General features: G+C 39.5%; 1 long non-coding RNA gene and 1 pseudogene across 1 annotated transcript in view; one reads left to right on the top strand and one right to left on the bottom strand.

Annotated features, from left to right (window-relative positions):
• Positions 1–23443, top strand: part of LOC129621496 (uncharacterized) — a 136379-nt gene that overhangs the window by 62642 nt on the left and 50294 nt on the right. The gene's annotated exons all lie outside the window — the stretch shown is intronic.
• Positions 5581–5680, bottom strand: LOC129622152 (uncharacterized; annotated as a pseudogene).

Below are 23443 nucleotides of genomic sequence, written 5' to 3'. Positions count from 1 at the left end.
TATGTACCTCTTCTTCTTTATCCATTGATCTTTTAAAGGATATTTAGATTGTTTTCATGTCTTCGCTGTTATAAACAGTGCTACAAAGCACACTGAAGTGCATGTATCCTTTCAAAACATGTTTTTCTCCAGGTATATGCCTAGGAGTGGGATTCCTTGATCATATTGTAGCCCTGTGTTTAGGTTTCTGAGGAACCTATTTTCCAAATGCTTGCACCAACTTACATTCCCACCAACAGTGTAGGGGAGTTCCTATGACTCCATACCCTCTCTAGCATTTATCTTTGTTGACTCTTTTTATGATGACTTTCCTTCATGGTGTGAAGTAATATCACATTATGGCTTTTATTTGCATTTCTGAGCATCGTTTAATGTACCTCTTGGCCATCTGTGTGTCTTCTTTGGAGAAATGTATATTTAGGTGCTGGTGGTGTTCAGTCACTCAGTCATGTCCAACGCTATGCAACCCCATGGACTACAGCACCCCAGGCTTTCCTGTGCTTTACTATCTTCCAGAGTTTGCTAAAATTCATGTCCATTGAGTCAGTGATATTGTCTAACCATATCCTCACCCTCTGCTCCTTTTGCCTGCTATCATTCCCAGTATTAGCATCAAAGTCTTTTCCAATGTGTTGGGTCTTATCAGGAAGCCAAAGTATTGGAGCTTCAGCATCAGTCCTTCAAATGAATATTCAGGGTTGATTTCATTTAGGGTTGACTGGTTTGATCTCCTTGCAGTCCAAGGGAATCTTAAGAGTCATCTTTAGTAGCACAGTTTGAAACCATCAATTCTTTGATGTTCAGCCTGCTTTGTTGCTCTTACCCTTCTCCATCAGAGGGCAGACAGACTGAAAACCACAATCACAGGAAACTAACCAATCTGATCACATGGACCACTGCCGCTGCTGCTGCTGCTAAGTCGCTTCAGTCATGTCCAACTCGGTGCGACCCAATAGACGGCAGCCCACCAGGCTCCCCCGTCCCTGGGATTCTCCAGGCAAGAACAGTGGAGTGGGTTGCCATTTCCTTCTCCAATGCATGAAAGGGAAAAGTGAAAGTGAAGTCACTCAGTCGTGTCCGACCCTCAGCGACCCCATGGACTGCAGCCTTCCAGGCTCCTCTGTCCGTGGGATTTTCCAGGCAAGAGTACTGGAGTGGGGTGCCATTGCCTTCTCCACACATGGACCACAGCCTTGTCTAACTCAATGAAACTAGGAGCCATTCCAGGCAGGGCCACCCAAGACAAATGGATTATGGTGGAGAGTTCTGACAAAACATGGGCCATTGGAGAAGGGAATGGCAAACCACTTCAGTATTCTTGCCTTGAGAACCAAATGAACAGTATGAAAAGGCAAAAATTAAGACACTGAAAGATGAACTCCCCAGGTTGGTAGGTGCCCAATATGCTACTGGAGATTAGTGGAAAAATAAGCCCAGAAAGAATGAAGAGACGGAACCAAAGCAAAAACCACACCCAGTTGTGGATGCAACTGGTGATGAAAGTAAAGCCCGATGCTGTAAAGAGAAATAGTGCATAGGAATCTGGAATGTTAGGTCCATGAATCAAGGCAAATTGGAAGTGGTCAAACAGGAGGCGGCAAGAGTAAACATCAATATTTTAGGAATCAACAAATTAAAATGGACTGGAATTGGTGTTTAACTCAGATGACCATTATATATGGAGTAGCCATCATAGTCAACAAGAGTCCAAAATGCAGTACTTGGATGCAATCTCAAAAATGACAGAATGATCTCTGTTTGTGTCTATGGCAAACCATTCAATATCACAGTAATCCAAGTCTATGCCCTGACCAGTAATGCTGAAGAAGCTGAAGTTGAATGGTTATGAAGACCTGCAAGACCTTTTAGAACTAACAACAAAAAAGATGTCCTTTTCATTATAGGGGACTGGAATGCAAAAATAGGAAGTCAAGAAATACCTGGAGTAACAGGCAAATTTGGCCTTGGAGTATGGAATGAAGCAGGGCAAAGGCTAATAGTTTTGCCAAGAGAACACACTGGTCATAGCAAACACCCTCTTCCAACAACACAAGAGAAGACTCTACACATGGACGTCACCAGATGGTCAATACTGAAATCAGATTGATAATATTCTTTGCAGCCAAAGATGGAGAAGTTCTATACAGTCAGCAAAAACAAGACTAGGAGCTGACTTTGGCTCAGATCATGAACTCCTTATTGTCAGATCCAGACTTAAATTGAAGAAAGTAGGGAAAACTGCTAGACCACTCAGGTATGACCTAAATCAAATCCCTTACAATTATACAGTGGAAGTGACAAATAGATTCAAGGGATTAGATCTGATAGACAGAGTGCCTGATGAACTATGGACAGAGGTTCATGACATTGTACAGGAGGCAGGGATCAAGACCATCCCCAAGAAAAAGAAATGTAAAAAGGCAAAATGGTTGTCTGAGGAGGCCTTACAAATAGTTATGAATAGAAGAGAAGCAAAAGGCAAAGGAGAAATGGAAAGATATAGGCATCTGAATGCAGAGTTCCAAAGAATAGCAAGGAGAGATAAGAAAGCCTTCCTCAGTGATCCATGCAAAGAAATAGAGGAAAACAATAAAATGGGAAAGTCTAGAGATCACTTCAAGAAGATTAGAATACCAAGAGAGCATTTCATGCAAAGATGAGCTCAATAAAAGACAGAAATGGTATGGACCTAACAGAAGCAGAAGATATTAAGAAGAGGTGGCAAGAATACACTGAAGAGCCATACAAAAAAAGATCTTCACGACCCAGATAATCACGATGGTGTGATCACTCACCTAGAGCCAGACATCCTGGAATGGGAAGTCAAGTAGGCCTTAGGAAGCATCACTAGGAACAAAGCTAGTGGAGGTGATAGAATTCCAGTTGAGCTATTTCATATCCTAAAAGATAATGCTGTGAAAGTGCTGCATTCAATATGCTAGCAATTTTTGAAAACTCAGCAGTGGCCGCAGGTCCGGAAAAGGTCAGCTTTCATTCCAATCACAAAGAAAGGCAATGCCAAAGAATGCTCAAGCTACTGCACAGTTGCACTCATCTCACACGCTAGTAAGTGAAGTCGCTCAGTCGTGTCCGACTCTTAGTGACCCCATGGACTGCAGCCTACCAGGCTCCTCCGTCCATGGGATTTTCCAGGCAAGAGTACTGGATTGGGGTGCCATTGCCTTCTCCATACATGCTAGTAAAGTAATGCTCAAAATTCTCCAAGCCAGGCTACAACAGTACATAAACTGTGAACTTCCAGATGTTCAAGCTGGATTTAGAAAAGGCAGAGGAACCAGAGATCAAATTGCCACCATCCACTGGATCATCGAAAAAGCAAGAGAGTTCCAGAAAAACTTCTATTACTGCTTTATTGACTATGCCAAAGCCTTTGACTGTGTGGACCACAACAAACTGTAGAAAATTCTGAAAGAGATGGGAATACCAGACCACCTTACCTGCCTCTTGAGAAATCTGTATGCAGGTCAGGAAGCAACAGTTAGAACTAGACATGGAACAACAGACTGGTTCCAAATGGGAAAAGGAGTACGTCAAGGCTGTTAATTGTCACCCTGCTTATTTAACTTATATGCAGAGTACATCATGAGAAACGCTGGGATGGATGAAGCACAAGCTGGAATCAACATTTCTGGGAGAAATATCAATAACCTCAGATATGCAGATGACACCACCCTTATGGCAGAAAGTGAAGATGAATTAAAAAGCCTCTCGATGAAAGTGAAAGAGGAGAGTGAAAAAGTTGGCTTAAAGCTCAACATTCAGAAAATGAAGATCATGGCATCTGGTCCCATCACTTCATGGCAAGTAGATGGGGAAACAATGACAGGCTTTATTTTTGGGGGCTCCAAAATTACTGCAGATGGTGACTGCAGCCCTGATATGAAAAGACGCTCTCTCCTTGGAAAAAAGTTATGACCAACCTTGAGAGCATATTAAAAAGCAGAGACATTACTTTGCCAACAAATGTCCATCTTGTCAAAGCTATGGTTTTTCCATAGTCATATATGGATGTGAGAGTTGGACTATAAAGAAAGCTGAGTGCCAAAGAATTGATGCTTTTGAACTGTGGTGTTGGAGAAGACTCTTGAGAGTCTCTTTGACTGGAAGGAGATCAAACCAGTCAATCCTAAAGGAAATCAGTCCTGAATATTCATTGGAAGAACTGATGTTGAAGCTGAAACTCTAATACTTTGCCCACCTGATGTGAAAAACTGATTCATTTGAAAAGACCCTGGTGCTGGGAAAGAATGAAAGCAGGAGGAGAAGGGGACGACAGAGGATGAGGTAGTTGAATGGCTTCACCAACTCAATGGACAAGAGTTTGAGTAAACTCTGGGAGTTGGTGATGGCCAGGCAGTTTTGGCGTGTTGCAGTCCTTGGAGTCACAACAAATGAAACACAAGTGAGCTACTGAACTGAATAGCCTGCTTTATGGTCCAACTCTCACATCTGTATATGACTGCTGGAAAAACCCATAGCTTGGACTATACAGACCTTTCTAGGTGATGTCTCTGCTTTTTAATACACTGTCTAGGTTTGTCATAGCTTCCCTTCCAAGGAGCAAGCACCTTTTAATTTCATGGCTGCAGTCACCATCAACAGTGATCTCGGAGTCCAAGAAAATGGAATCTGTCACTGTCTCCACTTTTCCCTCTTCTATTTGCCATTAACTAATGGGATTGGATGCCATGATGTTAGTTTTTTGAATGTTGAGTTTTGTTTGTTTCCAATCTTAAGATATTCCTTTAATGTATTTGAGATTAAATGCTACTTCATTAAAAATTTTATTAAATATAGAGACTCTCTCAATATAAGTCAGAATAAATTGAAGAACATAAGAATTACTTTTGAATCCCTTTAGGTCAAGTAAACAATCTATTTATAAAAACTTTGTAAGTATGTGGAAAAGTATTGGTCAGTCATGTCCGACTCTTTGTGACCCCATGGACTGTAGCCCACCATACTCCTCTGTCCATGGGGTTTCCCAGTCAAGAATACTGGAGTGGGTTTCCATTTCCTTCTCCAGTAGGCATGTGGAGTACAAGAGAAAACTTTGAATATTGCATTTACCAAAACAAAATAGTATAACTAAATTTAGTGACTGTATTTCAAATTTTTTAAATGTCAACCAAACTCATTTAAAAAGCAATTATATGCACCCATGGCTGATTCATGTTGACGGATGGCAAAAACCACCACAATATTGTAAGTAATTATCCTCCAATTAAATTAATTTTTTAAAAAGCAATCAGCTTAAATGTATAACCTTTATTGATTCTTCAAAATAAAACCATGGTGGTGTATTCTGCTTCTTAGGTAGAATAGTTTCTTTTAACAAAAAAAGTGCACATAGCGGTATAATGTCTGAAATATTAATTTTGGTAACTTACTTTATGTCACTGTTTCTGATATGTAAAATGAGCTTTCTTCTCAACTCCGTACTTGGAAAGTGTATGTCATGACTTAAAATTTTTATTTATTTGTTTGTTTTAATTGTAGGTTTGTCACTTTATAATATTACGATGGTTTTTGCCATACGTCAGTATGAATTGGCCATAGTAAAATATGGAGCGCTTCATGAATTTGTGTGTTGTCCTTGTGCAGGGGCCACGCTAATCTTTGTTTCATTCCAGTGTTAGTATGTGTGCTGCCAGAGTACTAAATGCTGTTTTAGGCCAGCTTCTTTGCTCTTCTCTTTTACCTTCATCAAGAGGCTCTTTAGTTCCTCTTCACTTTTTGCCATTAGAGTGGTATCATCTGCATATCAGAGGCTGTTGATATTTTTCCAGACAATCTTGATTCCAGCGTGTGATTCGTCCAGCCTGGCATTTTGCATGATGTACTCTGAATATAAGTTAAACAGGGTGACAATATATAGCCTAGTCTTGTGCATGTGCTGTACATGCTAAGTCGCCTCAGTCATGTCTGACTCTATGTGACCCTATAGACTGTAGGCTGCCAGGCTCCTCTGTCCATGGCATTCTCCAGGCAATACTGGAGTGGATTGCCATGGCCTCCTCCAAGGAATCGTCTTACTACTCCCCTAATTTGAACCAGTCAGTTGTTCCATATAAAATTCTAACTGTTGCTTCTTGACTGGTATACAAGTTTCTCAAGAGACAGATAAGGTGGTCTGGTATTCCCATCTCTTTCAGAATTTTCCACAGGGTGAAAATTTGTTTGTTGTGAGCCACACAGTCAGAGGCTTTAACATAGTCAATTAAGCAGAGGTAGATGTTTTTCTGGAATTTCCTTGCTCTCTCTATGGTTCAGAGTATGTTGGCAATTTGATCTCTGGTTCCTCTGCCTTTTCTAAATCCAGCTTGTACACTTGGAATTTCTTGGTTCATGTACTACTGAAGCCTGGCTTGAAGGATTTTGAGCATAATCTTACTAGTATGTGAAAGGAGCTCAACTGTACAATAGTTTGAACATTCTTTGACATTGCCCTTCTTTGGAATTGGAAAGAAAACTGCCTTTTTCCAGTTCTGTGGCTACTGCTGAGTTTTCCAAATTTGCTGACATACCGAGTGCGGCACTTTAACAGCATCATCTTTTAGGATTTGAAATAACTTAGCTGGAATTTCGTCACCTCCACTACCTTTGTTTGTAGTAATAATTTTAAGGCATAACTTGATTTCACACTTCAGGATGTCTGGCTCTAGATGAGTCACCACACCGACGTGGTTTTCCGGGTCATTAAGACCTTTTTTTGGTACAATTCTTCTGTGTATTCTTGCCACCTCTTATTAGTCTCTTTTGGTTCTGTTAGATCCTTATGGCTTCTGTCCTTTATCATGCCCATCCTTGCGTGAAATGTTCCCTTGGTATCAGCTATTTGTACATTTTATTTGTAATTGGAGATTAATTGCAAGTAGGCCACATCATTTTCAGTTTGGGGTTGCAAAAGAACCCCATTCTGTGGGTTGTCTTTACATTTTATTTAAGATTTCTCTTGTTGTACAAAAGCTTTTGAGCTTATTAGGTCCCATTTGTTTATTTTTGTTATCTTCATTACTCTAGAAGATAGACCACAAAAGATATTGCTACAATTTATGTCACACAGCCTTTTGCCTATGTTTTCCTTTAAGAGTTTTATGGTATCCATTCCTACATTTAGATGGTTAATCCATTTTGAGCTTATTTTTGTGTATGGTGCTAAGAATGTTCTAAAGTCGTTTTTTTTACTTATAGCTGTTCAGTTTTCCAAGCATTTATTGAAGAGACTGTCTTTTCTCTATTTATATTCATGCCTCATTTATCTTAGATTAATTGACTATAAGTGTATGGATTTATTTCTGGGCGTTCTTTCCTGTTCCATTGATCTATATTTCTATTTTGTGCCAGTATTGTTTTGATGGCTGTACCTTTGTAGTATTGTCTGAAGTCAAGGATCCTGATTCCTCCAGCTCCATTTTTGTTTCTCAATATTGCTTTGGCTATTTGGGGTCTTTTGTGTTTCCATACAAATTTTAACATTTTTTTGTTCCAGTTTTGTGAAAATTGCCACCGGTAATTGGTAGGGATTGTATTGAATCTGTAGATTGCCTTGGGTAGTATAGTCATTTTGACAATATTAACCCTTCCAATCCAAGAAGATAGTCTTTCCATCTTTCTGTGTCACCTTTCATTTCCTTTATTGGCATCTTAGAGCTTTTAGAGAACAGGTCTTTTGTGTCATTGGAAGTGAAAAATGAAAGTCGCTTAGTCGTGTCTGACTCTTTGTGACCCCATGGACTATACAGTCCATGGAATTCTCCAGGCCAGAATACTGGAGTGGGTAGCCGTTCCCTTCTCCAGGGGATCTTCCCAATCCAGGGATTGAACCCAGGCCTTCCTCACTGCAGGTGGATTCTTTACCAGCTGAGCCACCAGGGAGGCCTAAGAATGCTGAAGTGGGTAGCCTATCCCTTCTCCAGGGGATCTTCCCAACTGAGGAATCAAACTGGGGTCTCCAGCATTGCAGGCAGATTCTTTTCTAGCTGAGCTACTGGGGAAGCCCTTTGTGTCCTTAGGTAGGTTGATTCCTAAGTATTTTATTCATTTTGATGTGATAGTGAGTGGGATTGTTTCTTTAATTTCTCTTTCTGATCTTTCATTTTTAGCATATAAAAATGCAATGGATTTATGTGTATTAATTTTGTATCCTACAACTGTATTGAATTCATTGAGCTCTAGTACTTTTCTGGTAGCATCTTTAGGATTTTCTATGTATGGTATCATATCATTGGCAAACAGTGACAGTTTTACTACTTCTGTTCCAATTTGGATTCTTTTTCTTCTCTGATTGCTGTAGCTATGACTTGCAAACTGTGTTGAATAAGTTGTGAGCATGGACATCCTTGTCTTGCTCCTAATCCTAGAGGAAATGCTTTCAGCTTTTCACATTGAATATGATGTTAGCTGTAGGTTTTTCATATATGGGCTTTATTATGTTGAGATATGTTCCCTCCATGCCTACTTTCGGGAGAATTTTTGTCATAAACGGGTGCTGAGTTTTGTTAAAAACATTTTCTGTATCTATTGAAATGATCATATTCTTTTTATTCTTCAATTTATTGATGTGGTATATCACACTTACTGGGCCTTCCCTGGTGAGTCGCATGGTGAAGAAACTGCCTGCAATATGGGAGACCTGAGTTTGATCCCTGGGTCAGGAAGATCCCCTGGAGAAGGGAATGGCAACCCACTTCAGCATTCTTGCCTGGAGAATCCCATGGACAGAGGAGCTTGCTGGGCTACAATCCATGGGGAGTCACAGAGTCAGACACAACTGAGCAACTAACACTATCACACTGATTGATTTGCAGATTTTGAAAAATCCTTTCATCCCTGGGATAAATCCCACTTGCCTATGGGTTTTTGTTGTCACTCTTTAGTTGCTAAGTTGTGTTGACTCTTTGTGACCCCATGGACTGTAGCCCATCAGGTGAATTCTTCACCACTGAGCCACTAGGGAAGCCCCTGATCATGGGGTATGATCCTTTGAATGTATTGTTGGATTTGGTCTGCTAATATTTTGTTGAGGCTTTCTGTGTCTATGTTCATCAGTGATATTGGCTTATAATTTTCTTTTTTGTGATATCTTTGTCTGATTTTGGTATTGGGGTGATGGTGACTTCATATAATTAGTTTGGGAATGTTCTCCCTTTGCTATTTTTTGGAAATAGTTTGAGAAGGATAGGTGTTATACTTCTCTAAATGTTTGATATTAATAGAATTTGCCTGTGAAGCCATCTGGTCCTGGACTTTTGTTTGTTGGAAGATTTTCTAATTATAGTTCAATTTCAGTACTTGTAATTGGTCTGCTTATATTTTCTATTTCTTCCTGGTTCAGACTTGGAAGGGTGTATTTTTCTAGGAATGTGTTCATTTCTTCCAGGTTGTCCATTTTATTCACATACAGTTGCTTGTAGTAGTCTCTTATGATCCTTTGTATTTCTGCAATGTTAGTTGTAACTTTTTTCATTCCTAATTTTATTGATTTGAGTCCTCTCTTTTTTTTTCTTGATGAGTCTAGCTAAAGGTTTATCAGTTTTGTTCTTAAAGAACCAGCTTTTAGTTTTATTGATCTTTGCTGTTGTCCTCTTTGTTTCAGTTTCATTTATTTCTGCTTTGATCTGTCTTATTTCTTTCCTTCTACTAACTTAATGGGGGCGGTGGGGGCGGTTGTTGTTCTTTCTCTAGGTGTTTTAGGTGTCTGCTCCTTGTTAATGGATGCTATAAGAATGTCAATTAAGTTTCTGCTCTAATGTCTCATTTAAGGCCTATGTTTCCTTATTGATGTTCTGTCTGGATGATCTGTCTTTTGATGAAAGTGGGCTTTAAAGTCCCCCACTATTATTGTGTTCCTATTGATTTTTCTTCTTATGGCTATTAGTATTTGCATTATATATTGAGGTGTTCCTATGTTGCTGCTGCTGCTGCTAAGTCGCTTCAGTCATGTCTGACTCTGTGCGACCCAATAGACAGCAGCCCACCAGGCTCCCCTGTCCCTGGGATTCTCAAGGCAAGAACACTGGAGTGGGTTAGGTGCATATATATTTACAGTATTTATTTCTTCTTGGACTAATCTCATGATCATTATGTAGTGTCCTTATCTGTCTCTTGTAACAGTTTTTATTTTAAAGTCTATTTTGCCTGACATGAGTATTGCTATTCTAGCTTTCTTTTTATTTGCATTTGCATGGAATACATTTTTCCATCCCCTCACTTTCAGTCTGTATGTGTCCATGGATCTGAAGTGCGTCTCTTATAGACAGCATATATACAGGTTTTGTTGTTCTATCCATCCAGCCAGTCTTTGTCCTTTGGTTTTTGTCATGCCGATGTCACACCATTTGCCGCTCCAATGAATACTCCCCAGAACTATCGCAGCCAGTGTCTTTGTCCACAGTGAGCCACAGCCACTTCCTGCCTCTGCAGGAGGGGTATTTGACCCATTTATGTTTAAAGTAATTATTGATATGTATGTTCTTACTGCAATTTTTACAATTGTTGTGGATTTGTTTTTGTACGCCTTTTTTCTTCCCTTCCTCTTTTGTTCTGTTCTTTTGTGATCTGATGACTAATTTTAATTTTGTGGTTGATTCCTTTTCTTTTCTGTGCATGTATCTATTGTAGATTTTCAGATTGTGGTTATCATGAGGTTTTGATATAGAAGTCTATATAAACAAGATTGTTTTAAGTTCCTGGTCTTTTAATTTCAAATGCATTTCCAGTATACTATATTTGTGCTCTTCTCAAATTGCTGATTTTGATATATCTGTGTGCTGATAATTTCCTACCTTTAGTGTATGTTTTCCTTTACCATCAAGCTTTCCCATTTATAATTTTGTTGTTTCCAGTTGTAGGCTTTTTCCACCTAGAGAAGTTCCTTTAGTGTTTGTTGCAAAGCTGATCTGATGTGGTATTAAATTCTCTTAGCTTTTGCTTGACTGTAAAACTTTTGACCTCTCTATTGAATCTGAACGAGAGTTTTGCTGGGTAGAATATTCTTGGTTGTAGGTTCTTCCTTTTTATCACTTTAAATTTATCTTGACATTCTGTTCTGGCCTGCAGAGTTTCTGCTGAGAAATCAGTTGATAACCTTATAGGAGTTCCTTTGTAAATTATTTCTTGGTTTTCCTTTGTTTCTTTTAATATTTTTCTTTGTCCTTAATTTTTGTCAATTTGATTACTATGTGTCTTAGCATGTTCTGCCTTGGTTATATCATGCCTGGGTCTCTCTGTGCTTCTTAAACTTTGGTGACTCTTTCCTTCCCCATGTTAGGGAAATTTTTAGCTATTATCACTTAAAATATTGGTGCTTTTAATGTTGATCTCTTAGGCTGTCCTCATTTCTTTTCATTCTGTTTTCCTCTGTTTCATGGCAGTGATTTCCACCATTCTGTCTTCCAGCTCACTTATCCATTCTTCTGTCTCAGTTATTCTGGTGCTGATTCCTTCTAGTATATTTTTCATTTCAGTTATTGTATGTTCATCTCTGTTTGTTATTTAGCTCTTCAAGGTCTTTATTAAACATTTCTTGTAAATTTATTTTTGATCTGTGCCTCCATTATTTTTTGAGATCTTGGATCATCATTACTCTGAATTCTTTTCTGGGTAGATTTCCTATCTCTACTTCACTTAGCTGTTCTGGGATTTTATCTTGTTTTTCTTCAGAAACATGCACTGCGCTGTCTTATTTTGTCTAACTTCCTCTGGTTGCAGTTTCCTTTCCTCCAGGTGCAGTGTTGTAGTTCTTCTTGTTTCTGCTGTCTGCTCCTTGATGGATGAGGCTGTCTTAGAGGCTTGTGCAGGCTTCTTAGTGAGCAGGACTGGTTCTTGCCCACTGGTGAGTGGAGCTGGGTCTTGTCCCTCTGGTGGGCAGGGCTGTTCTCAGAAAGACTTTAAGCACTCTGTCTGCTGATAGGTGAGGCTGTGTTCCTGCCTTGTTGGTTATTTAGCCTCAAGTGTTCCAGCACTGGAGCCTATAGGCTGTTGTGTAGGACTAAGTCTGAAAGAAAGTGGTGGCCTCAAGGTGGGTTCACACCAATGAGTACTCCCCAGAACTATCACTGGCAGTGTCTTTATCCCCACAGTGAGCCACAGCCACTTCCCGCCTCTGCAGGAGACCCTCAACACTAGCAGGTAGGTCTGGCCTAATCTTTTATGAGACCATTGCTTTTTTCCCAAGGTACTGATATGAATGAGACCTTGTGTATTCCCTCCCAGAGTGGAGTTTCTGTTTCCCCGAGTTCTATGGAATTCTTGTGATCAAATCCTACTGCCCTTCAAAGCCAGATTCTTGGAGGCTCCTCCTTCCATTGCCAGACCTCCAGGCTGGGGAGAATTATCTGGGGCTCAGAGCTTTCCCTCTGTCTCATTGTGGCTTTCTCTTTGTCTTTAGGTGTCAGGTATCTTTTTTGGTAGGTTTTGGCTTTTTTTTTTTTTTTTTTGGTTGATTGTTGTTCAGTAGTTAGCTGTGATTTTGGTGTTTTCATAGTAAGAGGTAAGCTCATGTCCTTCTGCTCCATCATCTTGTCTCCCCAAGCATCTACTCTCTTTCTTCTTGGTTGGTCCTTTGTCAGCACTTGATAATAGGTCCTTGAGAACACACATTTCACATGCAAATATTCCCCCAAAATATGCACTCTGTATCCTTGGGTGCTGTGTCCTCCCAAAGCATATCTTGAGTGCTTTTATTTTTTCTACCAGTAGTATCACTATCATAACCCAAGCCTATGCCAACTCTCACCTAGATTCTTGTAATCTAACTGCTCTATTTTGTATTCAGTCTTGCCATCCCTCTCCAGTTTCTCCTCTCAGTAACCAAAGTGACCTCTTAAAAATGTAAACCAAATGATGTCACCTTTCTATTCAGACTCTCCAGTGGATTTTCATTGCACTTAGAATAAAATGTATTAATAGACTCCATACCTTGGCCTTTGAGGTCCTATGGAACCAGCCTTTATTTTTCTTTCTGATACTCTCTCTTTCCATGATGTCATAGATGATGCTTATAAAATCCCTGTCTTCATATTCCCTAAACATACTGGTTCTGCTGGGCTCCAACCCTTCACACTGCCCAGGTCTTCCTCTCCAGCATCTTCCCATCTCATTATTCAACTTTCAGCTGGAATATAACCTCAGCAGCATCCTTCCTGGCTGTGTAAGCTCAAGAACAAAGTGCCTACACAGTTATCACTATCTGAAATTTTTTTGCTATTGCTCAGTTGCTAGGTTGTGTCCAACTCCTTGCGACCCCATGTACTGTAGCCTGCCAGGCTGCTCTGTCCATGGATTCACCATATTATTATTTTTGTCTCAACCATATTATTTTTTTTGTCTTATTCACTAGAACATATACCCCATATGTTAGTCTTAAGTTTCTAAAGAAGCAAGCACCAAGGTGAGATTAGATATGCAAGGGCTTTAAGTAAGAAAAACGCCCAAGAGGGAAAATGGGAAGGGAACACAGATTTGAGAGAGTCACCAGAACCTGATTCAAGTGTGAACCTGATGGAAGGAGAGAGGGCAAGAAGGTAAGGTTGAAGTGAACTAGACTGTTGTACAGTCTAAGGAATGCTCAGTAAGGCCATTGATGAGCTCTCAAGTCATAGTTCATCATCTTAAGAATACCATGTCTCCCAAGAATGGACAGTCGCAGGCAGAGAGCAGTCCATTCAAACTGTGATCTGCAACAAAGGATGCAGTAGATTGCAGAGTACAGAATCTGTACTTTTCAGAGTATAGAGGTGCCTGGTCAATTATACTACCATATTTGGAGACCTGTAAGGCATGTTTTTATGCCTGCCACACTTTATAAGAGCAAAGACCGCATGTGCTATCCATTCTCAGAGCTTTCATGATAGCTGACACACAGAAGATATTTAAGACATACTTATGGGACAAATAAATGAATAAACGAAAGAATGAAGAATCTTGCCCAAGATCACATAGGTGGAAGAGTTGAATTTGGAAACTAGTTTCTCTAGTTACAGATAACTAAGTGCTTGTTGTTGTTGTTGTTCAGTGGGCCAGTCATGTCCAACTCTTTGTAACCCCATGGACTATAGTATGCCAGGCCTCCCTGTCCTTCACCATCTCCTAAAGTTTGCCCGAGTTCATGTCCAGTGCATCAATGATGCCATCCAGCCATCTCATCCTCTGACATCCTCTTCTCCTTCTGCCCTCGGTCTTTTCCAGCATCAGGGACTTTTCCAGTGAGTCAGCTGTTCACATCAGGTGACCAAAATACTGGAGCTTCACCTTCAGCATCAGTCCTTCCAATGAGTATTCAGGGTTGATTTCCCCTAAGACTGACCAGTTTGATCTCCTCGTCAAGTCTCTCCTTGACAAGGGGCTCTCAGGAGCCTTCTCTGGCAACACATTCAAAGGCTGTGCTACCAGTGTATACTGGTACACTTGTTATACTGTCTCTAAGACTGTTAACCAGAATAAAAGAAAATCAATTATGTACACTTGACCAGACCTTCATGAGATATTTACATCTCTTCTGAAACATTTTGTCCAAATGTTCTATCTATAAGATTTTTTTTTTGTTGGACCTGACAAAAAAACAGAAAAGATTATATCCATCATGCAAAAAAAGTGTTAAATTCCCTCCCTTATACCACGTGTGTTAGATATACCAAGTGGAATATTGTTTTCTTCAAGCGTAGTTACAAAGTGGAGGGGAGAAAAAAACAAAACAGAAGACAATGCTCTTCCAGAAAGATTAAGAGTGGGCATCAACCCTGTTACTCTCAGTAAATGTCATGTAGAGAAAAGCAATGCATTCATGTTACCACTGTGTGATATGATGATCAAAAAGTCTGGAATATTTCTATAAAGGAGTTGAATTTTATCACAAAGGACAAACATCTAACTTGACCATCTTACAAAAATGCTCAAAAACAGAAGAGACGTCTTAAAACAAGCTTCAATGCATGCAAGGCAAGAAAAATAATAGAAACCACATTAAATATTTTTAAATGTTATACTTTGAAGCTGATAGCTTGAGATCAAAGACAGTGGTAAATTGCTTATCTAAAGTATCTTCTACTCAGAAATCTGGATGGCAAAAATACACAACTTGGCTCTAGGCCTTAATCATTTTCCCTAAAACCAAAACAGAATAGTACTAGTTGTCCAGAGAGTCCAAAGCAGTAAGCAAGGGAAAGTACACTGGTGGTGTGTAAGAGAGCTTGGTTCAGTGGCTTGTATGATGCAAAAGAGCTGATTTTATAAAAATAAATCATGTTTCAAAACCCCGGAGCCTTCATTCTGTGTAGTGACTTGGAACCCAGAGAAAAAAATCTCTCTTTGATTAGCCTTGGATCTTTGTTTTGACCCAAGGATCAGAAGGGCCACAGTACTTGGAGACAGGTGAGAAGAAATGAAGTAGAGAGAGATGATTAGTCATAAAATAAGAGGTGGAATTTGTGATGGGCAGATAACTGATTTGCATAGGTAGAAATTAGGCAAGTGGGAGATGATTTAACATGGTATGAGAGGGAGAGAGGACGGCAGTCTGAATCTGATGGAGGGTTCTAGTGGAGACAAGGGTGTGAATGCTAATTTTGCACAATGCTGTTGTCTCTAATCTTGGTTTATATGCAAATTCATTGACTTCCACCTCAGAGTTACTAAATCAGGATCTCTAGGAATGGGGGCTGCAAACTTTTTTGATTTTAGGATCAACAAGTGATTCGCATGGTCATCCAAGTCTGGCTGACTGGTTCAATTTGAATTTAAGGTCTCCAGTTAGTAGGAAATTAATGTCAGCAAATTCCACTGCCAGTATAAATACAGGTAACTGAAACCAGTAAGAATATCCTTGAGCTTACTTTTTTCATTTACTTTAAGATGTGTTTCTGAAATTTGATTTCATGATGTTGCATTCCCATCTCCTTTAAGTGTTGTAAAGAGCAGTTTAGAGTCAGACTAGGGGTACCACTAAATATTTCAAAGGGATGATAAAACAGAAAAGAGATGACTATCAAGCCAAATAAATGAAACTGATTCACATTTTTAACAGTTTCATTGAAATATAATTGACATACAAGCAAATGCATATGTGAGTTTTGACATATGTCTACAGCTATAGTGGAGAAGGAAATGGCTACCCACTCCAATATTCTTGCTTGGAAGATCCAATGGACAGAGGAACCTGGCCGGCTACAGTCCCTGGAGTCATAAGAGTCAGACACAACAGTGACTAAACCACCACCACAACCACAGAACCATCTCCATAATCAAGATAATGAACGTATCTATGACCCCCCACATTTTTGTTAGGTCCCTTTGAAATCTCTTCCTTCCGACTTTCCCTATTCTTCTGTCTTGTCCACAGGCAACAACTGATCTGCTTTCTATCAATTTAGTTTTCATTTTCTAGAACTTTATGTACTTAGAATCACTGAATGATCTCTTTTGTCTGGCATCTCTTACTAAGTATAATTTTAGATTCATCTATATTCCTATTTTATCAATAGTTATTTTCTTTCTGTTTCCTAAGCAGTATGTTATTGTATGGACATTCTAGCTTGTTTATTCACCAGGTGATATGCACTGGGTTGTTTCTGGGTTGGGGCTAGATAGGTCTCTTCATGGACATGTACTTTCATTTTTCTAGGGTGAATATCTAGAACTACAACTAGATTATATGATAAGTATAACCATCACTTTTTAAGAAACTGTCAAACTATGTTCCAAAGTGATTATACCATTTTATATTCCTGCCAGCAATGTCTGAGTTCCAGTTCCTCCACAAGCCAAATATCCCTTGATCATAATAGATTATCATTTTTATATATAGCTGGATTTCATTTGCTAAAATTTTGTTTAGGATTACTACATCTGTGCTTAGGAGGAATATTGGTCTGTAGTTTTGTTTTCTCATTGTATTTGTCTGTTTTTCGTGTCAGGATAATGCTGGTCTCATAGGATGAATCAGGAAATGTTTTCTTCTATCCAATTTAATTTTCTGTAAGAGTTTGTGTAAATTTGGTATTATTTCTCCATTAAATGTTTAGTAGATTCATCCATAAAGATCATCTGTGCCTGGTATTTTCTTTGTCAGATGTTTTCTAAACTATGAATTAAATTTCTTTCATAAAACTAAAGCTACTCAGGTTATTTATTTCTTCCTGAGTAAATTTTGATAGTCTGTATCTTTTGAGGAATTTGTCAACAATGGCTTTAAAAGGCAGAAAACCGTGAAGCAGCACATTAGAAAATCTGAGATAAAATTATTTTCTATTCTTGGTCAAACAATTAAGCTTGGGCTTCCCTGGTGGCTCAGTGGTGAAGAATCCACCTGCTGGTTCAGGAGACATGGTTTTGATCCCTGATCTGGATAGTTCCCACATGCTGCAGAGCAACTAACCCTGTGCACCACAACTATTAAGCCTGTGCTCTGGAGCCTGGGCGAAGCCTGCATGCCTAGAGCCCACGCTCCGCAACTAGAGGTTAGCTCACTCTTTGTAACTACAGAATAGCCCTGGAGGCCCAGCAGAATAAAAAACAAATAATAAATAAAATTTTTACAAAACAAGCTTGAGGTAGGGTAAATATATTTCAGTCATGCAAGTTCTTACACTCCAGAAGCTACTGAGGGATATGCTCTACCATAAGAGGTTAAATCAAGAGAGGAAGACAAGATAACCCAGAAATGGGGTGTCCAACATAGGAAATGCTAGAAAACTAGTCGAAGTTAGAGCAAAAGGACTCCAGGATGAAATGAATAAACTACTCATGCTTTTGTCAGTCAGTTCATTTGCTCAGTCATGTCCGACTCTTTGCAACCCCGTGGACTGCAGCACGCCAGGCCTCCCTGCCCATCACCAACTCCCACAGGTTACTAAAACTCATGTCCATTGAGTCAGTGATGCCATCCAACCATCTCATCCTCTGTCGTTTTTTGACTCTGTCTTTTATCATGAAAAATAGAATTGAAAGAATTTTTTAGTATCTATTACTATATTGGGGAAAATTAATAAGTACATACATATGTAAAATAGCCAGTGGGAATTTGCTGTATGACTCAGGGGATGCAAAGCTGCTGCTCTGTGATAACCTAGAAGGGTAGGATGGGGAAGGAGGTGGGAGGAGGGTTCAAGAGGGAGGGGACATACATATACTTAAGGCCGATTCATGTTGATGCATGGCAGAAACCATCACAATATTTTAAAGTAGTTATCTTCTAATTAAAATTTTTAAATATTAAAAAATGTATATAGATAACTAGGCAAATAAAAGAGTAAAGCAGTAATGGAGAAAAACAAAATTTTATAAAAAGAAATTGTCATACTATATCTGCTAAATAATTAACAATATTTATATAGATATAATTCACTAGCACCACCTGTGAAGCCCAGAGCTATAATTGTTGTTCAGTTGCTAAGTCATGTGCAAATCTATGCAACCCCATGGACCGCAGAACATCACGGTTTCCAGTCCCTCACTGTCTCCCAGAGTTTGCTCAAACTCATGTCCATGGAGTCAATGATGCCATCCAACCATCTCATCCTCTTTTGTCCCCTTCTCCTCCTGCCCTCAATCATTCCCAGCATCAGGGTCTTTTCCAGTGAGTCAGCTCTTTGTATTAGATAGCCAAAGTATTGGAGCTTCAGCATCAGTCTGAATATCATATTCCAGTGAATATTCAGGGTTGATTTCCTTTAGGATTCACTGGTTTTATCTCCCTGCTGTCTAAGGAACTCTCAAGAGTCTTATCCAGCACCAGAGGTTGAAAGCATCAATTCTTCGGTGCTCAGCCTTCTTTATGGTCGAACTCTCATATCCATACATGACTACTGAAAAGACCATATTTTTGACTATATGGACCTTTGTTGGCAAAGTGATGTCTCTGCTTTTTACTACACTATCTGAATTTGTCATAGCTTTTATTCCAATGAGCAAGCATCTTTTAATTTCATGGCTCCAGTCACACTCTGCAATGATGTTGGAGCTGAAAAAAATAAAGTCTATCACTGTTTCCATTTTTTTCCCCCATCTATTTGCCATAATGTGATGTTACCAAATGCCATGATCTTAGTTTTTTTGAATGTTGAGTTTTAAACCAGCTTTTTCACTCTTTCACCTTCATCAAGAGGCTCTTTAGTTCCTCTGCTTTCTGCCATTGGGGTAGTATCACTTGCATATCTGAGGTTGTTAATATTTCTCCCAGCAATCTTGATTTCAGCTTGTGATTCATCCAGCCTTGTATTTCACACGATATATTCTGCATATAAGTTAAATAAAGGTCACAATATACAGCCTTGATGTACTCCTTTCCCAATTTTGAACTAGTTTGTTGTTCCATGTCTTGTTCTAACTCTTGTTTTTTGATCTGCATACAGGTTTCTCAGGAGGCAGGTAAGGAGGTCTGGTATTCCCATCTCTTTAAGAATTTTCCACACTTTGTTGTGATCCATACAGTCAAAGTCTTTAGCATAGTCAATGAAGCAGAAGTAGTTGTTTTTCTGGAATTCCCTTACTTTTTCTGTGATCCAATGGATATTGGCAATTTAATCTCTGGTGCCTCTGCCTTTTCTAAATCCAGCTTGTACATATGGAAGTTCTTGGTTCACATAATGTTGAAGCACAACTTGAAGGATATTGAGCATTACCTTACTAGCATATGAAATGAATGTAATAATCTGGTAGTTTAAACATTCTTTGGCATTAACCTTTCTTTGGAATTGGAATGAAAACTGACCTTTTCCAGTCCTGTGGCCATGGCTGAGTTTTCCAAATTTGCTGGCATATTGAGTGCAGCACTTTAACTATATCATCTTTTAGGATTTGAAATAGCTCGACTGGAATTCCATCACCTCCAGTAGCTTTGTTCGTAGTAATGCTTCCTAATACCCACTTGGCTTTGCATTCCAGTATGTCTGGCTCTAGGTGAGTGACCAGATCATCATGGTTATCCAGGTCATTAAGACCATTTTTGTATATAGTTCTTCTGTATATTCTTTCCACCTCTTCTTAATCTCTTCTGCTTCTGTTAGGTCCATATCATTTCTGTCCTTTACTGTGCCTATCTTTGCACAAAATGCCCACCTGGTATTTCCAATTTTCTTGAAAAGATACTTAATCTTTCCCATTCTATTGTTTTCCTCTTTTTTTTTGCATTGTTCACTTAAGGCTTTCTTATCTCTCTTTTCTTTTCTCTGGAACTCTTCATTCAGTTGGGTATCTTTCCCTTTCTCCTTTGCCTTTTGCTTCTCATCTTTTCTCAGTTATTTGTAAGGCATTATTTTGCCTTCTTGCTTTTTTTTCCTTTGGGATGGTTTTGGTCACTGCCTCCTGTACAATGTTGCAAACCTCTGTTCATAATGTGTCTCTTATATCTAATTCCTTGAATCTATTTGTCACCTCCATTGTATAATCACAAGGGATGTGATTTAGATCATACCTGAATGGTCTAGTGATTTTCCCTACTTTCTTCCATTTAAGCCTGAAATTTACAATAAGAAGCTGATAATCTGGGCCACAGTCAGTTCCAGGTCTTGTTTTTGTTGACTGTATAGAGCTTCTCCATCTTTGGCTGCAAAGAATATTATCAATCTGATTTCGGTATTGACCATCTGGTGATGTTCATGTGTAGAATCATCTCTTGTGTTGTTGGAAGAGAGTGTTTGCTATGACCAGTGTGTTCTTTTGGCAAAGCTCTGTTAACCTTTGCCCTGCTTCATTTTAATGGCATTAAATTTCTAATGTAAATTATTAAATGGATTGATTCACATAAAGGAATATCAAGTAGAGAAGAAACAGAAAAATTCTCATCTGATATAACTTGAAGTCAACAGATAATTTCTGTAAAGAGTATACACACAGTATATAGAAAAATGAAGATACATTCCAGAATAGAAAACCAAAAAATAGTACTGGACATACATATGTGTATAGCTTGGGACTACATTTTTCCTTTATAATCCTTATAGTACTATTTAACCTTTTAAACCGGAGAAGGCAATGGCAACTCTCTCCAGTACTCTTGCCTGGAAAACCCCATGGACGGAGGAGCCTGGTGGGCTGCAGTCCGTGGGGTCACGAAGAGTCGGACACGACTGAGCAACTTCACTTTCACTTTTCACTTTCATGCATTGGAGAAGGAAATGGCAGCCCACTCCAGTGTTCTTGCCTAGAGAATTCCAGGGACAGTGGAGCCTGGTGAGCTGCCGTCTATGGGGTCGCACAGAGTTGGACATGACTGAAGAGACTTAGCAGCAGCAGCAGCAGCAGCAACCTTTTAAACTATATGCGTTATTTTGATAAAAATTAAAATTTTTTCCTAGACTAAAATTATCACTAAATTCCACTACTACTATGGTGACAGGAAACTTTCTAATTAAGTTTTTTTATTGTATAAATACTTGCGGATAATAATCCTCATAATGCTTATCGGACCAAGATCACAGTTCCTTAGCTTGTTACTTATGTCAGTTAGATATTGATGGGTAACAAACCATCCCAAAACTTAGTGGCTTAAAACGATTAACATTTCTCACAAGTCAATAGGTCAGTTGGATGCCTCGCCCCCTCATGTGTGTACAATTAGTGAAGGATCAAGTAGACAGCTCTGCTGACAGAGGCGGCATTATCTCTTGTATTTGGAGTTTGCTGGTTCTTGGATAGTCTAGGATAGCTTTGGCTGGGACAATTGGATTTCTTTCATATAATCTCTTATTCTTTAGCCTATTAGCTGGACTCAGTCTCATAGCAGCCAGCAGGGTTCCAAGAGAGTGGGAAGGATGCAAGGTCTCTTGAATTCCAGGCTCATGATTGTCACAAAATTACTTATGCCTCATTTCATGTCAGTACAATTGTAATGCAAGTTCAAATTGAAAGGATAAAAAATAGATTTTATCTTTTGATGAGAAGAGCTGCAAAGTCACATTGCAAAGGGTATGGGTCACAAAGAATTATGACTACTTTTGCACTCAAGTCTCCTTTAACCCTCAAACACACATTTTCCTTCCTACATGGGTTTCCCAACTCCATATACATTGTGTTAGTCCCTTCAAAATGTATAACAAGAGTACCACATATTTATTTCTCAATCGGAGAAGGCAATGGCACCCCACTCCAGTACTTTTGCCTAGAAAATCCCATGGACAGAGGAGCCTGGTAGGCTGCAGTCCATGGGGTCGCTAGAGTTGGACACAACTAAGCAACTTCACTTTCACTTTTCACTTTCATGCATTGGAGAAGGAAATGTCAACCCACTCCAGTGTTCTTGCCTGGAGAATCCCAGGGACAGGGAAGCCTGGTGGGCTGCCGTCTATGGGGTCACACAGAGTCGGACACGACTGAAGTGACTTAGCAGTAGCAGCAGTAGCAGCAAACTGGTACTTATTTCTCACAATTCTGGAGGCTGGTAAGTCCAAGATCAAGGCTCTAGCAGATCAATTATGAGGTGAGGACATGCCTTCTGGCTTGTAGACAAATCACCTTCTCATGGTTAATATATAGGTCAATAGACAAGCAGGCTGCCTTCTCTGATTTGGAATAGATTCCTGCCTATATACAATGACTGGGAAGAAAATTAGATAAGCCTCACACTGAGTAAGATCATGACTCTAGGGTGTGTAAATCAAGCAGTTTCAAGGAATATAAGACAAATAAAAGAGAACAATAAAGGAAGGTAGGAAGGAATGAGGGGAGGAAGGAAAAAAAGAACAGAAGGAAAGCTACTCCCTCTTTCACCCTCACTATGTATAAGGTCACTCAGTCTCCTTTTGGACCAAAATTATGAATGCTATTCTGGTCTCCCCTGCCAAGAGGGTCCTACCTATGTTTCTTATGTTGGAAAATTCTCTTCCCCTGCCTGGGCTCCGCTCTCTTTGGGCCATATCAAAAGGGGTCTGAACTGACGCACAGTGAAAGACTGCCTCCCCCTGCTGCATTAGGGCAGGGGTGTCCAGAGGCTTTCCTTCCTTCCTTCCTCATATTCCCTTCTTGCTGCATGAGGTTCTTGGCCCAAGGCAGTTTGGACAATCTCATAAAAACTAGAGATGAGACATCCAAAATTCCTTTTATTGATTATTATGAGGAGCTGAATTCCAATCTTCAGAGAAATTTGGCCTTCCTGCCCTCCACTGGCTTCCCTTCAGCACAGAGAGAACCTATTACTGTGTCTCCCAAGCTCCCCTGCCCATCTGCTTTTGTTGAAACAGTCTCTCTCCCATCTGTGTTTGATCTGCAATATTGCTCATTTTCTGGTAAAATATTTTAAAGCTTAGATATTTGTTTTTTTAGTGGCTCTTCTGTGAGTTCCATTCATTCTTCCTCTAAAGGTACCATCTTTTCTGTTACTTTTAACTCATGTGGAATTTATTGCTGGATTGTGCTGTCACCACCAAAGGTTCTAACGGTCTTTCTTTTCCAATTTAAATGCAGGCTGTCAGTTGCTGAATGGGTTTAA

Source organism: Bubalus kerabau, chromosome 10 (genome assembly GCF_029407905.1).
Source record: "Bubalus kerabau isolate K-KA32 ecotype Philippines breed swamp buffalo chromosome 10, PCC_UOA_SB_1v2, whole genome shotgun sequence".
In the NCBI taxonomy this organism is placed as follows: Eukaryota; Metazoa; Chordata; class Mammalia; order Artiodactyla; family Bovidae; genus Bubalus; species Bubalus kerabau.
The sequence above is the reverse complement of the archived record's forward strand: the minus strand, read 5'-3'. Positions and strand labels throughout refer to the sequence as shown.